Here is a 17,969-nt window from a genome sequence, read left to right as displayed (position 1 = left end):
TATTGTCTATGTCATGTTCTTCACAATTAGATGCTTGTTCTTCTTCTATGCAAGATGAGACTAACATTGTAGAAGAAAACAAAGAGCTCAAAAGTCAAGTGAAGTGTTTGAGCAACAAGATAGAGAGGTGGACAAAATCAAAAGTCACCCTTGAAAGCATAATCAAAAATCAAAGAAGCTTCAGTGACATGAGTGGCATTGGTTCCAACAAAAGCAAAGTCAAAGGCAAGAAATAGGGCAAGAATAAATATAATAGAAAGATGAAGAAGCAAGAAGAAATGAAGTTATCTCATTTCATGTGCTTTCAATGCCATGAGATGGGACATCTTGCAAATGGCTGCCCCAACAAAGAAAAGCTCAAGTTGAATAAGGAAGAAGAGAAGCTTAAACATGTCAAATGCTTCAAGTGCAGTATTTGGGGTCACCTCACCTCAATGTGCCCAACCAAGCAATTGGTGAAGCAACAAGAACCTCAACCAAAGCCACAAGTTGAGCAAGAGAAGGCACCCCAAGATCAAGTCAAGATCAACCATGAAAATCAAGTTGATGACTTGAAGATGAAGAAGAAGAGAACAAGAAGGGGGTGGAAAAAGAGAAAGGCATCCCATGCATATTCAAGATGCCAAGATGATGAGTAAGAACAAGATTCAAGAGAAAATGAAGGAGATTGCTCACATCAAGTGCCATAGTTGTGCAACAATGGGCAACCTAGCTTCGGGTTGGCCAAACAAGCTTGATAAAAAGGCTCAAGCAAACAATGAGAAGTAAGACATTGAGAAGCATCAAATGAGCAATGAAGAAAATGCTCAACAAAAGAGAAGATGCTACTTATGCCGGAAAAGGGGACACATGGCTCATTCATGTCCCCAAGGTAAAACTTTTATGCCTATTTCAATTGATGATGATTATATGCTTAGAAAGGATGAAAATGGTACTTCTATGATTGGTATTGCAAAACATCCCGCTATTCATACTAAGGCATCGCCCAAGTATATTGCTCCTAACTTGAGAGGACCCAACCTAGTTTGGGTATCATCAAAACGTGGATGAATGTGTGTAGGTACCAATGACATTGGAGGCTTGATCCAATTGGTTTTATCTTGTTCATCATGTGATTGAGTCAAGTAATTGAAGCCTAGTGCTATTCTCATCCCAATGCCAAGTCAAAACAATGAAGTCCAAGTATTACAACATACAAATGTCTTTTTCTAGTTGTGGTGATTTATTTGATATATTTGATGGCTTGCAAACTTATTTGTGTTGAATCTTGTTTTTGGATGAAAATCAGTTTGCAAATTGAGAAATGAGCTACATGTCATTGATTTCTCAAATGTGGCTTGAAAACTAGTACATATGGCATTTGGTTCTTATGTGCACTCTTTGTTTTAAATTTCTAAACTTTCAAAGCATTTATGGGCTATTTATGAGTTTCCTTGATTTTACTCGATTTAATTTTGATTTCTCATTCTTACTCACTCATATGAGTCTTTGGATGGTGTTCATGCTAGTTTTGAGATTTTTGCAATTTTATATGAGCAATGATTCCAATTCAAAGTTGAAATTATGAAAATTGGCAAAATTCTCGGCTGCCTGAAATTTGGTAGTGCGGACGGTCCGCGGGTAAGAGGCAGACGGTCCGCCGTTCATGAGATTTGTCACCAGAGGCCCTGCAGAAAGATGTTTCAGCCGCAAAATATGCAGCGGACGGTCCGCCAAGGGACCGCGGACGGTCCGCGTGTCATCGGTGCAACCGGTTAGCTTCGGATACACCGGTGTTGTGCCCACTGAGCAAAGCACGGACAGTGCGCTAAGGGTCCGCGGACAGTCCACCAGTGTTGAAAAAGAATCTACTAGAGGCGGTTTCAGTTCGGGACTCATGTTAAAGTTAGATAGCGGACGGTCCGCCCATGGACCGCGGACGGTCTGCTCCTGCTGTTTTCAGGAGGATCCTGGCAGCTAGACTTATCATGAGCTACAAAGTTATATCTCTAATTGATCACATTCATTTGGATGCATATGAGATGCTTGAATTGGATATATATGCTTTTGTTGCTTGCTATAAGATGTTTGAATGAATTAAATGCTTAGTAATCAAAATTGAGTTAGTTTGAATGGATATGATCATGAGATGACATTTTGTATGTGTTATGATTGGATATATGTCTTGTGAGAGTGTTCAAACAAGTTGACATCAAATTTGATTAAATTTGATAAAGTATAGCTCAATTGCTCAAAATCTGTCCTTTATTGAAAATACGAGTAAGCTGAGAAGATAGCCATAGTTGGATGATCAAATCTATTTGAATTGGCTTGAAATTTGGTATGCATGCCCTAAACTTATGGTACTAGTTGTTGTACAAGTTACATGAGAATATGATGAGGGATACTTCGGTTTTGGAGTGGATCTTGTCAATGCATGTGCAGCAGTTTTCAGCATACACCCATGAGTGAAGATGTGAAATCTGGTAGCAATCTAGAAATACATTGAAGCTCAAATTTTTATGGCTGCTATATGACTTAGTGTCACACATCTCCACGGCAATTCAACTTGTACTCTGAGAGATTTAATGTATTCTTTGAGAAGTACAAAATCTGCTAAAAAAGTGATAAATATTGGATTGATCTTGAGTCACTTAAATTGAAAGGTGCTCAAGTTGAAATCATCTTTACAAGTGGTTAAGGAACCTAGGTTTGGTTTTGAGAGGAGCTAGAAGCATAACAAATATTAGGTATAAGGCCATTTGATTGTGGTGTTTACTTGGCATATATTTGGCATTCAATTGGAAGATCAAGACCAAGCTCAAGTAGAAAGAAAAGGACTTAAGGAAAAATTTGAAGATTTCTCATCATGACAAATCCATAGTTTGATCAATCAATTAAAGTCATTCAAGTGAGTGTCAAGAATGGTTCTTGGAGAGATCACTTCTCCCTGGAGAGGGGCCGGGCCGCCCAATAGTGGGATGGACAAGCAAGGTGCTTGGAAGGCCAACATGGAAGTGGTAATCTGGAGTCATTGGAGATGCTTAGTTGAAGCTATCAAATGGGTTGATAAAAAAAGCAAGCAACACCCAACATAGAGAGATTCATGATAGTTCAAATATATTCAAGTGGTATTCTCTCAAGCAAGCAAAGATAAAAAAGAAGAAGCAAGCCAATCACAACAATATAGTGCACTTGATCATAATTAATTCTCAATTCATATGGGCGAAAGCATGGTACTCATATTTTCATTCTTTGTCTTCACCAAGCTATTATAATTGGACTTCATGATGCTAGTTGGAGAGCTAAATTGGAATCTAATAACTATCCTCTACTCCAACATAGCAAGGTGAAGTTGCTTGACATATGCATTCATACTATGCTAAGGACATAATTAGTGCATATAGTCATATATAGTGATCATTCATGAAAAATAAAATGATTTTAAATGTTTTATGATGCCACTATTGCTTCTATGCTTGATATGATCTAGTGGTAACATATGGCATGTTCATGAGCTAGTAAATCCAAGTAGTTGATCTAGAAAATGAGCTTTTAAGTGTTTAACTCAACATTGTCAAGATAACTCTTAGAATGAGGTGTGAAGAAGCTTGTCTTTGGTTCAAACCAAATTGAATTATTTGGGCAAGTAGTCTAGATCAAGTCAAAGAGAAAGAAGCTCATGGAAACAATCTAGTTCAAGAATTGATTATCAATATCAAATTCAACAAAGCGGTCCATCATGATTTTACAAGTGATACTAGATTCAACAAAAGGTATATCATGGTATGTCTACAAGTGATATAAATGGTCATACAAGTGGTATTTATTCAAGTGGATCTAATGCAACAATGATGGTTCCACAAGTGATCCTCAACTTTAAGTGATCAATTCAAATCAAAAAAGCTACCCTCACTAAGAAGAGCTCAAGATTCAAGTGGATTGACAAACACTTTGATATAGGGGGAGGAGCCCCACTACAAGGTATCGAGGTCAAGGATCCTACTAGTGTCCTACATGTGGCATTTCAAGGTAGTCTTCATGCTTCCACATGTTGTTGTTACAAGTGGTGTCAATTCTAATCAAATTGAAAGTGTCCATAAAAAATGAAGATTCAAGACTCAACCATCTAACCCAAGTCCAACTCTTTGTATCAAACCACAAGTGCTTCATATGATTGCCTACAAGGGGTATTCAAGTGGTAACCCTACAAGTACAAGAGGTACAACTTCAAGTGGTAGCCATTGATCTTCACATGGCAAATTTCATGTGGTTTCGGTCCTTTTTATGGTCATTGATGACAAAGGGGGAGAGGAATGAACAAAGATATGAATTATCCTTGGATGATAAAGAGGGAGATGAGATGAGAGAGCGAGCATGGACGAGCATAGACATGGATCAAGAGGAGCAATATTGAGGAGGATCAATATTCTTGGACAAGAGGAGCACACAAGTAGGGGGAGCAAGCTCATGAACTTGGTTGTTTGCATTTGATATGTACATATTCATGTGTTTGCTTGCATTTGCATAAGTTTTAAAATTTATATATGCAATATTTGTGTGTGATGTATGCTAGTCATAGAACTTGATTGATGATTTAATAACTAGCATACATAGATTGCAGCTAGACATGTTATTTTTACAAGTAAATCAAGAGCCTTGCTAATAATGTTGATCTCATGAGGTATCTTGAGTTTTTGATGCATGTCTAGTTACTCATTGATGCTAAGGAATGAACTTCAAGGATGCAACTCAAATTGGTATCACGCTTCAAAGGTTTGTCCTATATACCTTAGCATCACTTAGTAGTGATAACAATCCCACAAATTTCATATTTATGCATGTGTGTGAGTTTAAAACCAAATCTCTTGAGCATATATGTAGGGGGAGTTATCACTACCAAGTTGGATTTTTATGGTTCTTATCCAATATTTCACAAGTGGTCTTAATGGTAGATAAGCAACATAAAATCCAAACCAAGTTAGCAATTTATTCTTATATGAAGTGCTAACTTGGAATTAATATTTAATTTCCATATCTTTGTAGAGTTGTCATCAATTACCAAAAAGGGGGAGATTGAGAGGCACTTGTTTGGTTTTGGTAATTGAGTGAAAACTTAGGTGGACTAATAAGTATTTATGTTGAGATACATAGGTGATTAGTCCACACAAAGACACTAGTATGAGCAAATATGTGCCATGGAGGAGAAATGGCTAAGGGTTGATGCTATGCTTATATAGTGTGATGGAGGAACTCATTGCATATGAGACATGACATGGAGTCATGTGACCAAAGTGGAGAAGATCAAGACAAGGATTGGCTTGATGGATCGGTTGCAATGGTGAAGGGCAAGTCAAGACTTTGAAGCGAGGGACCGCGTGGCGGTGAAGCTTGGGCAAGACTTGGCGCCGATGGACCAAGGCAATGGTGAAGAGCGAGCAAGGTCAAGATCGATGGACCAAAGAGGTCATGTGATGATATGGAGTGGATTATATCATTCAAGGAAGATCAAGCCAAGTGTTGACTCATGATGATAATCAAAAGGCTTGATGGAGTTTGGTGCTGGTGTGGCATCAACATTTGGGAAGATTAAATGGAATGCGCAAGGCAAAAGTATGACTTGTAGGACATTTCATTTCACCGGTCAAAGGTTGTGTAGAGAAGTTCATGACCGGATTTAGGATAGATGGCCGTACTATCAAGAGGGGCAAACTTGTTTGCATATCGGTCATCTAGTGCCACTTGAGCGATCTAACATTGCGATGTTGCTAGGATCGAGTGGCATGGTGAGATCAAGTGAAAATCCTTTGAAAATAATTGTGAAAATGCTAACACACATGCACATGGTGTTGTTCACTTGGTGTTGTTGGCACATTTGCAAAGGAGAAGGTGTTGGAGTTGATGTTGATCAACTTGGGAAAGCAAGAAAGGTTTTTCGGTATTCTTCGGAAGCTAGATTAGATCTTGGAGTGGAATACTGCTTTGATCCATTATGTTTTGGATCAAGTATTCAGTTGGGTTGAGTAGCCCTCTGAATTAGCTTTCTATAGAATCCAAGATCACCTAATTTGGACATCGGAGCTAAGAGTTATGGCCGTTTTAGCGAGGTACATTTCTGCTGAAAATATACCAGCGGACGGTCCGCTCCTGGGGGGCGGACGGTCCGCCGGTGTCTCGTTTGAGCTCGAACAGAGCCGTTTTCGGCTATGTTGGTGGTCCAAAATGAACTGTGGACCGTCCGGTCATTGGGGGCGGACGGTCCGCCCTTAAAAACTGAAACGGGCGCAGAAACTTGGTCGGGTGTCCAAATGACTCCGAGATTTGTGAGGCGGACAGTCCGCCCAGGCTGTAACGGTGGACTCCGAGAAGCATTTATTGAGAATATAGCCGTTGGATTTGAAATGGCAGACCGTCCGGCCCCTGTGGGGCGGACAGTCCGTGAAACCTCTGTTTTCACGGGATTTGAGTGTAACGGCTAGTTTGGGGCCTCCCTATATAAATAGAGGGTGTGGCCGGCCATTTGAGGTTGCTGAGCACCTTGGGGACTTGGTGTCCTTGTGTGAGAGTGCTTGAGAGCCCTCTATTCACTCTAACTTGATAGTAATCATCCGATCGAGTGAGAGAGCGATTCTAGTGCGATTGCTTTGAGAGATTGCATCGAGTGGCACTAGGTGATCGTGTTGCAAGCCGATGTGCTTGTTACTCTTAGAGGTTGCCACCTCCTAGACTGCTTGGTGGCAAGAGGCTACGTTGAAGCCCGCAAGAAGATTGTGCGGTGCTCCGGAGAAGAGATTGTGAGGGGTATTGTGCTCACCCCACGGGAGCCGCGAAGAGCAACTCTAGTTGAGCGAGACGTGAAGACCAACAAGTGGTCCGACCGGATTATGTGCTAGAACTCGGTGTGAGCACTCCACGTGGGAGAGTGTGACTTGAGAGTCACCACTAGCAAGAGGATCGGTGGCAACCTTGGAGCTTGTCTCAACAGGGATTAACTTGGTGGCAACCAAGTGAACCTCGGGATAAAAATCACCGTGTCAACGTGTTCATCTCTTCTCGGTGGTTTGCATTCTCCAAATCACAAGTCTTGTATTTACATTCATAGATATCTTGTGCTTGTGTAGTTGCTCTCTAGTGATTAGTTAGCTTGTGTAGTTTGCTAATCATCTTCTTGCTTGTGTAGCTAGAAGTAGAGATCCTAGTGTAACTAGTTAGCTTGTGTAGCTTAATTAGTTGCTCTTGCTTAGATTGTGTATCTAAGCAAGTTGAGCTCTTGGGTTTGGATTGTATATCCTTGTCCATGAGAATCTAGTGAGTTTAGGTTTGGCTTTGTGCTTTTGCTCATTAGAATTGTATAGGAGCTCCCCCGGTTTGTGAAGTACTAGTGCTTAGTCTTGTGTGGCTTGGCATTAGAATTGTTAGGAGAGCTCTTGCTAGCTTGGCACTCCATTTGCTTTGTTTAGGATTTTTTTGGAGGTGCCTTAGAGTCATAGTTAGAGGGGAGAAGTCTTGGCTAAGCGAATAGTTTCAATTCCGCATAAGTTTCGGTTAGCCGGCACAATTAGTTTTAGAATGGACTATTCACCCCCCTCTAGTCCGCCATCTCGACCCTACAACTTTGCACCAATGGGATCACCTCCTCCAATGCCGCTGACCGTCACGTTCGTCTTGATGAGCTCTTCGTCTCTCCCGCCAAGCTTCTTGTAGAGTGAATAGGGCATCAAGTTCACAATTGCTCCACTATCCACAAGCATACGAGAAACTGGCTACCCGTTGATGTGCTCCCTTACATAGAGGGCCTTCAAGTGGTTGTTCGAATCTTTGGGCTTCTGAAATATAGCTTCGCGGGGCCCAAAGTCCAGATGTGTCGTCTTCTCCTCCGAAACCGCCCAATAATCATCAGAAAAACGCACAACATTGATCTCCATGCCTGTGCGTTCCGGAGATGCCTCATAATCCACCAACTCCTCATCCTCTACTATAGAAGGAGTTGCTGGAACCTCTGATGCACCAGTGGCCGAAGCAGGGACAACCTCTTCGGCCTTCTGCTCAGGCTCAGGGTCGACCGGTCTGACCGGTTGCTCTGAGCGGTCAGATCGGTCTGGGACACCGGTCTGACCGGTCGGCTGGAGTAGTCCGACCGGTCCTGTGGGCTGATCAACTATCTTGACCTGCCACATCTTGCCTTGAGGGAACTTTGGTCTGCATTCATCAAATATTTCGTCCCTCAACTTCTCCGCCTCCTTTTTCTTCTGTTCTTGGCGGCGAAGACACTGCAACCTCCTCTTCTGAGTGTGTGTCAACCCCGGTGGACACCACATAGGCTGGAAGTACTTCTCCTTGTCCTGGACCTTGAGGTTGCTGCTGCTGGCCTCATGATCGTTGGCCAACACAAGCTTCTGAGAAACATTGATCGGTTTCTCAATGATCACCGGTCCCTCTTGTGCATCTTGGGATTTTCCCTTCCCGTCTTCAACTTGCACAACCTTAGCAGCTGAAATCTTCTCAGAATCAACTTGCATTGGCACTGGTTTGTCCTTTCTTTCCTTGACACGGTACTCTTGGCGAACTGGACGAACATGGGCCGGTCTCTATTGAGACCGGTCTGACCGGTCTGGGGTTATGCCCCTGACCAGATTGGTGCTGACCCAATCGGTCGTGAACCGGCTGCATCAACCTGTCGAATACAGGTCCTCTGGAGCTTCCCTCCCCCTAGAAGTGTGGTGGGCACAGCATCGAATAGCATTGCATCCAAAATCCCCCATTCTCCCACGCGGGAAATTGAGAATCCGACGCCGGTGGAACCCATGGCATTGTAGCATATATCGGCTGCATCTGTTGACGAGGGAACAAGGTAACCACATCACTCCTGCGCTTGCTTGATTCTCCCCTAGGAGAGGAAGGTGCTCCTTGACGCGGAGGTGACCTCGGTCTCTTTTTTAGGGGCCGATCGTTTCGAACGGCCTTTGAGTACTTGTTCAACAACTATCCAAAGGTGGGCTTCTGATTTGCAACACTGCCCTGCACCTTTGGCTGATTAGTCTTCCATGTACCCACTTCCGGATGTTTCGGCTTGAATGTTCGGGGCTGACCACCAGGGCGGTCTGACCGGCCGTCAGGGCCGGTCTGACAGGTCAGAGAAACCGGTCTGACCGGTCGCGGCTGTGCAGCAGACCGGTCGCCTGAAGAAGAACCCTCTTGCCCTCCGAGCGTGCGAGGCTTAAGTATGATCCTCAGATTCTTCTTCCCATCAGGAGTCTTCTCCTGAATAACCTCCCTGGCCAGAATCTTGTTATCAAGAGTCAACGGCCTGTCATCACCAATGATCACATTCTTGCCCTTTGCTCCTTCGGCTTGATCCGGCCGAATTAGCACCTTTGCATTGCTGAGATCAATGGTATGCACTGGGAACAAGTTTTATCTATCTTCATCTCTGGAAAGGTCAATCGTCCTTCATTTATGGCCGATTGTACCTGCCGACGAAATACATTACAATCATTAGTTGCATGAGATGAAGAATTATGAAATTTGCAATAAGCGCGCCGCTTTAGCTCCTCAAGCGGTGGTATAACATGTGTAATTTTCAAATGCCCAAGACGTAATAATTCATCAAAAATGCGATCGCACTTGGACACATCAAAAGTAAACTTCATCTCTTCTCGATTCTTTTGAGTCGGCTTAAGAGATGTACAAGTACATGGTTTGGCCGAGGCGGGCCAAACAAACTCGGCAGCATATACCTCTTTGTCCTCATCGTCCGATGAATCGGAATCATATTCAACAATGTGAGTGTTTGAACGATGGGACTTGTAGGTATCCTTTTCTTTTCTAAATTTGGTTTCTTGACTCAAAGCTTTAGCTTGAAGCTGATTTATAGAATAAAAACTAGAACCATCAAGATTCTCTCTATAACTAGAACGCAAACCCGCAAGAGCCAAGTCAACCAAATCTTTTTCGAAAAGCGACAAATTAAAACATCAATTCTTAATATCTTTAAATTTCTTAAAGTAATCTTGGATAGACTCATCTCTACCCTGTCTAACCGATGTCAAATCCGTCAACTTAGTTTCGTTATCCCCATTATAAAAGTGATCATGAAATTTTTGCTCTAATTCGTCCCAAGAACGAATTGAGTTAGGAGTTAACGAACAAAACAAAAAAAAGCCGTTCCAGTCAAAGATAAAGAAAACATGCGAACGCGCAAAGACTTGCTAGAACCGACTTCTCCAAGTTGAGCGATATATTGGCTAATATGCTCCCAAGTGGATCGGTTATCATCACCGCTAAACTTGACAGAATCAGGAACACGCCAACCAGCAGGGTAAGGAATCAAATCAAAAGCATCAACATACGGCCTACGATATAGCCGACTCCTACCCACAACAAAACCCAACTTTTCTTTGAACATATTGGCCAGATCGTCTTTCATCCTAGCAAGATCGGCCTCATAATTACCGGTGGATGTTTGGCCGAAACGATGTGTCGCAGGATCAGTAGTGGACATCGTTTGTGCGGCGGCATACTGTGGATTGGCCCTAAGCCAATCATCCTAAATATCTTTGGGCAACGATGGAGGGAAAGGTGGTTCACCGTATGACTTCGTCGTATACGGCGGCACAAAATCCGCCAATTCTCGCTCCAGGCTATACTCAGTCGAAGCAGGAGGAGGCGTGACTTGTGGCTGTGACGCAGAACCGAGCACCATGGCACCGGTCTGACCGATCTGATTGACCGGTCTGACCGGTCCGCCCGCCGGGGCACCGGTTTGACCGGTCGGTGCGACCGATCTGACCGATTCGGCCATGGACGACCGAAATGTGCCCGGCGGGGGTGTCTGTCCTGCGAAGTAATTCGGCGGCATCCGTTACTGATAATCTGATGGTGCGGCCGAAAGACTAGGGTTAGGGGTAGAACTAGAATATTCATTTACAGGTTTCTTCCCCTTGTTTTGCATAGTCAAGTCGATAAGCATATCTTGTATAAACTTTTGTGATTGCTCGAATCGACTCAAAAAGACATCAACAAACTGCTTAATAGATTCGAAGGTAAAACTTACCTCGTTTGGAGTGGAAGCAGAAGAAGCAGCAGCTGTAGCTGTAGTAGATGGGTTCGGCGGCGGTGGTGTGAATGTAGGGATCTTGAACTCTTCCTTCTGGAACACGCCTTGCCGAGTCTTCCCGAAGCATGCAAGCAATTTATTCTTGGCGTTCTCCTGTTCCTTCTGGAACGCTGCCTCGAATTGCTTGCGCGTCTCCTCTGGTATGTCTTTGTACTTGATGTCGATAGGAGTCGCATCTACCTTGGAGTCAGTCTTATCACCGGCCATTGCGCCTGATGAACTCAGATCTGTCCCCAGCGGTGTCACCAAAAAGTATGTTGACGCAAGATTGGTCAACACACAAATGCTAGAACGCGTGGATCGCAACGATCAGATCACCAGCGAGAAGAACCGGCGACCGATCAGACCGGTCGCGCCAACCGGTCAGACCGGTTGGGCGCAGAAAATCTCGCGAAGACCTAGAACCTCAAGCTCAGGAGGGACCCCGTCGGAGCTCGAAGATCTAGGGTTGTCTTGGAGTCGGCAGGCCACCCAAGACGCCCTTGAACGCCGTAGAGACGAGCAAAGAACAGCACGGGATTGGAAAAGCTAGGGTTTGGAAAAAAAATAGAAAAATTATAGATTGATTGATTTGATTGGGTAGAAGGACCTCAATCGGCCATGTCCTTTATATTTATAGGCCGGGGAAGTCGTACCCCTTCCAAATTGAGTTACAAACGGATTCCATAACACAAACCCTAACTCTACTCGGACTGTACAGACCATACCGATCTGACCTGTCGACTCGACCGGTCAAACCGGTCGGCCTCTGGCAATGCCAATTTTGACTGCCAACAGGACGACCGCATGCTGGACGATGGCCCCCTGCTGGAAGATCGGGGCGACGAGTCCTCGCGGACCCCGGGCAACGAAGAACAACCCCGGGCCGCGGAGTAATGGCACGACCATGACCCACGTGGAGGTGGAGCGGCAGCGGCGGGACAAGCTCAACCGCCTCTCTTCTGCGAGCTCCGGGCCGCCGTGCCCACCGTGTCGCGGATGGACAAGGCGTCCCTCCTGGCCGACGCGGCCGCCTACATCGCCCAGCTGCACGGCCGCATTGACCAGCTCGAGGCCGAGAACAAGCTTGCCGCGGCGGCGGCCGCCCCATCCAGGAGAACCTGGAGGTGCGAATGGTCGGGAGCGAGGCGGCGGCGCTGCGCCTGACGACCGCGGTGCGCCGTGCCCCCGCAAGCTTCATGCTCGTTCTCCGCTGGCTGGATCTGCCCGTGCAGCACGCGAGCGTGTGCCTCGTCGGCGGCATGACCGTGCAGGACGCCGTCGTGGACGTGGCCGCCGCCGCGCTGCGGGACGAGCGCGTCCTCCGCGCAGCATTGTGACACCGGCTGCAGCAGACCGGCTAGCATCATGAAGCTATAGGCTTTAGCTGCATGTCATTGTCATCTCGTGCATCTTTCTTCTCGATGTATCGATTGCGATGTTTCTGTCAGTGTTTGCATTGCTTATATTAGGGCTTGTTTCAAAGAGCGAGAGGGGTTAGATTATTTTGTGCTATTGGATTGGTGAGGAAGTCAGCTCATGTATACCTGCTGACAAGTCACAAAGGAATTATTGGATCCATTCCCTACGCCTATACTACAACTAAACCCGAGGGTTTGTTTGGATTAGACACATCTTTCTTGGCAAGTTTAGGATTTTGTTCCATCAAAAACTAATACAGATCAGTTGTGCCATGTATTGCTTCCATCAAGTGATCGAGATTTTTTTGACACGGAGAAGACGGTATACCAGGGAGAAGAAGAGGGGGAAAGGAGAAAGGAAGAAAGAGTTCAAAAGAAAGTACAGTGACAGAGATTACAACAGGGACCGAAGGAAATCCGTCCAAGCGCAGATGTGCGGCTTGTGTTTCCTGTAGCGACAGCTCCAAGTATTCAGGTCAGCAGAGCATCGCCGAAGGACGCCCGCAGTCGTGAGGTGCTTCTGGTCGAGATGATCGAGATGCTGTCAACAGTGTGGTCTTCTTGTGTCCGTCTTCTGAATTTCATGTTCCATGTGTGGTTTGTATTTGGCTCCCCGCCGCGGCAGTGTAGTTCATGCGTTGAAGGACAATTCGCGATCCAGGCATAAAACACATGGTTATTAAAAAAAACTTGATCTGCGGGGGTAAGACCGCCCCCACGACATTGTATTAAAAAGGAGGCTTTTTCACACAGGCTAAGAAAATCACCGAACTCCCGCCCCCACCCTTACACAGGAGTCTATTGCCTTGTGAGTAGGCCGGTCCATCAGTGTGCTTTGAAAATGGGGGCAAGCCAGGAGATTTTTTTGGTGCCAGCCGGGGGTCGAACCCCCGAGCTAGTGCTGCCCGCCAGGGCCTTACACCAGCGGGCTAAGCCCGCTAGGCAAACACATGGCTATTATATCCTATAATCTGGTCTATGAGATGTAAACGAGCTGTGCGTTTGGTTGACTTCTTGTTTGGTTTCACAGACCTCTGCTCTTTTTTTGAGGACTTGTTATTTCTATTGCTTATTAATTGATTTTCAACGCTAACATCTCTTTTGAAATCAGATGTAGTAACTGCTTTCTTACTTTCTGCTGAATTCTCAACATATTCAGATGGAGTATATCTCAATAACATGCACAGGCTATAATATTGAGCGAAAAATATGATTTATCACTTACATATATAGTCACATATACAGATATGGGTCATTCAGTTTTGTTCACTGCATATAAAAACTTTGCAAGCCTAAATGGAGTTCACTGATACTTTGGATTAACTTTGTTACTATTCCTGTATTTTTTCCTTTTTTTTCGAAAACTGGATCACATTATATGAATTCTCAACACGTCTTACCTCCTAGGATCAACAGGATCGATGGGCAATAGCGGACGTAAAGGCACGTTTGGATCGGCAATTCTCTTGTGTATTAATTATATTCGATAAAAAAACGTAAGATCTTTACAGAACATAGTGGTCTTCTGTGTCTCCAATATTATTTTCTTTTAGTGATGGTCGAGAGCTTGGGGAACTGATCCAGATCGAGTCACTTGACAATCATTGGCAAACACAAGCATCCGCTCTCCCTTATTAGTCGCTTGTGATGCATTTCTCATGCATGGGTTGTGTGAGGCTGCTATCTAAATTGGATTAGCTCGAAATAAACTTGCTTCGGTCGTTAGGCCATCGATCGGCTATTTTCCAAATAAAATAAATAAAGTGAGCGTAACTATCCTTTTGGACCCTCTAACTAAATTTTAGTCCCCGTCGTGTCAAACAAAAATCTTACTAGTTAGAAGTATTAAATAAAATATATTTATAAATTTTTTTGCACAGATGTATTCTAATTCGATAGAAAAATTTAATGAGATTAATTAATCCATGATTAGCTACAGTCCTGCAGTGATGCTACAGTAACAATTTGTAAATCATGGATTAATATACTACCTTATTAGATTCGTCTTGCGAGTGAGCTTAGAATTCTGCAATTAGTTTTCTTCTCGAGAATACGCAAGAGAACTGCATATCGTTGCATTAATAACTGCAATTAGTTTTATAATTAAATTTTATTTAATATTTCTAAATGGTAAGATTCTATGGTGTAACTAAAGTTTAGTCGGATGCTGCTCCGCATTTTTCTGTAGAACTCCGATCCTTTGGTAGCGACTAGGGCGTGTTTAGTTCGTGAATTTTTTTGGGTTTGGCTACTGTAGCACTTTCGTTTTTATTTGGTAATTAATATCCTATCATGAACTAATTAGGCTCAAAAGATTCATCTCATCATTTATAGCTGAACTGTGCAATTAGTTATTTTTTTAAACTACATTTAATGCTACATGCATGTGTCCAAAAATGTGATGTGATGGAGAATCTTGAAATTTTTTGGAAACTAAACATGGCCTAAGCGGCAGGTTTTGGCAGCGTCTCTCACACACACGCACTCTCTTTTGTAGTTTTGTGCGCATCCGGCCGTATCTGTCAGATGACCTGTTTCTCTCACACACACTCTTCAGTCTTCACATCTACAGCGCACCTGATGTTCTCTGATCCTGAAACTCATTGATGAGCCTGGTTACTTTCGCGCTCGTGCTGCTTAATTCGAAGCTCAAGGGTAAATTCAACGGTGGAAGGTCCAAGCACGGAAGCACCATCCTTGGGAGGGACCTGAAGAAACTTCCTTCCAATGGCAAGCTCTTGGCGTTCCATGTGTGTCTGTCCGTGTGGTGGACGTTGACGAGTGGAGTGATCCATCCCAACGGCAGTGGCGAGAGGAGACGAGCAGAGCTGCCTGCAACTTCTCCGCCGGGTTCAGAGAGTTCAGACAGAGCGAGAGGTGTGGACGCTGACGACAAGCTAAACGCTGAAGTGTCCGCTGCTCCATTGATCCATCGCCTTCAACTTCTCCAGGTTCAGAGTTCAGATAGGTCACCGGTCGCTGAAGGCTGAAGTGTCCGTCACTTCATTGATCTTCAGCTGACCGTGGAAGAGAGTATTAGTAGTACTAAGCCTACGGCACTAGGTACGCCCTAGTACTGGTACTGCTGACAGGTAATGTAACAACGATATTGCCTCATTGGTCCAAGTCCAAGTACATGGCGTCGCCGACTGAAGCCTGATCGTTTCACGACAGCCATAGGATTTCTGAAGGAACAATATGTGACAAGAGATCGACTGCGGCAGTGTACCGGAAAGCTGCAGAAGAAAAGGAAATCAGCAATGCTTGCACGGTAGAGAATGGGTACGTTGACGGTCCTTTTTTTTTTGACTCATACGTTGACGATCCATTGGTGATTGGTCGTGTGTGTGTGTGTCTGACTACGTCGACCATGACAGAGCTTAAAACGACGATGGAATCTTTCTGAGCTTCTCACACACTCACACGGGTGCGGCTTTTGCAGACCTAACTCGTGTTTCAATTCGTGGCAGGCTTGACATAATCTGGCACCAAATGAAGCTAGCTAGCTGCATGTCATTGTCATCTCGTGCATCTTTTTTCTCGATCTATATATTACTGCATTTTTTCTGTCCGTGTTTGCATAACTGAATTGCACATTGCACGTGCATGTCGACTCAAAAATAATGGCTAGAACTTATATTAGGGCTTGTTCGATCAAGGAGAGGGGTTAGATTGTGTGCTACTGGATTGCTGCGGAAATTAATTTTCACTTTAGCTACGTGCATGTGTATTTCAGTTCCAAGTGATCAAGGATTTTCGTACCTGAACTTGTAACTGCAGAAGCAAGTCATCACAATGAAGACGTAGTGGTGAAGCGTAGTAAACACTAAACAACATTATTATCAACTTCAGCTAGTGGTCACACTCACACATGAGACGAATGTCAGCTAGTAAATAGTGTTCGGCTGGCAGAATGAATAGTATTATGTGAGAAGAGATAAGCCAAGACAAGCCGAGACAAACCGAAATTGGACAAGCCGAACAGCCCCGAAATACTAGCAAGCTCCCACAAGAGTATGTGAAATTAATGATACATATATGGCATATACTGAGTAATGATAGAGCACAACCTCCTAGCCTGCAACGAGCTGCGGTATATTTCATGACAACAAAAGTCTCCAATAAATGATGTATGCACGGTTCCATTTCAACGTCAGAGGGAAACGATTAGCTATAGGTCGGCAGAAAGAGGTGAGTAGTCTTCCCTGACTTTGACCCCGACCACCAACACGTGTTTCCAGACCCACACGTCATCAGTGATCCAAATGCAGAGTGATCCAAAGTTAGAGGAACCCTTTCCGGCAGAAAGCATCCATCCATTACTTCATCAACCACCAGGTCAAGTCTTGATAACAAAACAAACTCTCTGCGTCCTTTCATTAATGCCATCTTGTTTGGTTCCTGCATGCTATATGCTTCGTAATAATGGATCAGCACAAAGCACTGTACTTAATTTGACTTGACACAGGATTAACTAAACAACTTCTTGAGGTCGAATAATGGTATTGTAATGAAGACTTGACCTGCTGGGATGCACAAGTGATGGTTCAATGCTGACCGCCTGACCTAGCTCCCATGTGAACCCAAGTGAGATTGATGTGCCCGGGACCATTCAAATTGATATCTAAAGACCATATATAAGCAAGACCGCAATAAAGAAGCCAAGGCTCCGCCGCAGCGCCCTTGAGAGACGCGCGGGGAGGATTTTGGTTCCACGCCAAAGAAAAAAAGAGGGTTTCGTTCCCGGACCGGCGTGGGAGGGAATTAATGGACGAGTTGGGCCGTTTTTTCAGTGGGCAGGGATTCCAACCAGGCCGGGGTGACCCCCGTTGATCGGCCTAAACGAACAAGGCCTTACCTGACAAGTCCAAAGGTATTGGATCCCGGACCCTCCTTACGCATACCCAAGGGACTTTTCCAGTGACCAGTGTCCTGTATCGATTTTGTTTGAAAGTGTCATGTATCGATTTAAAAAGATGAAATAGTCATTTTCGTCCCTCATCGGTGAGGTTCAAATTCATCCCTAAACTATTAAAATCCTATTTATTTTCGATTATAAGCTACTTATAGCTATAAAAAGAACGAAAAAGATCTACCCAAACTATCCGCTTAATTTTCACTTAGGGCAGAAGCCGCTTAGCTCAGTAGACAGTAGCGAAGAAACAATGGAGAGCCCCTTTACCTCCACCGCGTCCTCCCCTCTTATCGAATAGTCGTAGGCCTTTTGCCGCTTGGCCGAGCGTGGGACATATGACGTCCAGGACTAGGGGCGTCCCGGCCCATTCGGAGATTCAGTGCGAAATACTAAAATGAAACCCTAGTGATCTAATCTTCTATCTATAAAAAAATAAAATAATTGAAAACCTTTCTTACTAAAATTAGACCCACCCGTACCCGGTACCCCTCACGGAGATCCTACTTGTCAGGTCAAAAAGTTTGACGAAAAGGAGGGGGAGCATCAATATTTTCTACCA

The 17,969-nt window shown here is 44.3% G+C and overlaps 1 pseudogene; it reads left to right on the top strand.

Moving 5' to 3' along the window:
- The first annotated feature begins 11,891 nt into the window (after nucleotides 1–11,891).
- LOC120678303 lies at nucleotides 11,892–12,414 on the top strand (annotated as a pseudogene).
- The last annotated feature ends 5,555 nt before the right edge of the window (nucleotides 12,415–17,969 follow it).

Source organism: Panicum virgatum, chromosome 6N (genome assembly GCF_016808335.1).
Source record: "Panicum virgatum strain AP13 chromosome 6N, P.virgatum_v5, whole genome shotgun sequence".
NCBI classification, from domain to species: Eukaryota; Viridiplantae; Streptophyta; class Magnoliopsida; order Poales; family Poaceae; genus Panicum; species Panicum virgatum.
This window is presented reverse-complemented; position numbering and strand designations above follow the sequence as displayed.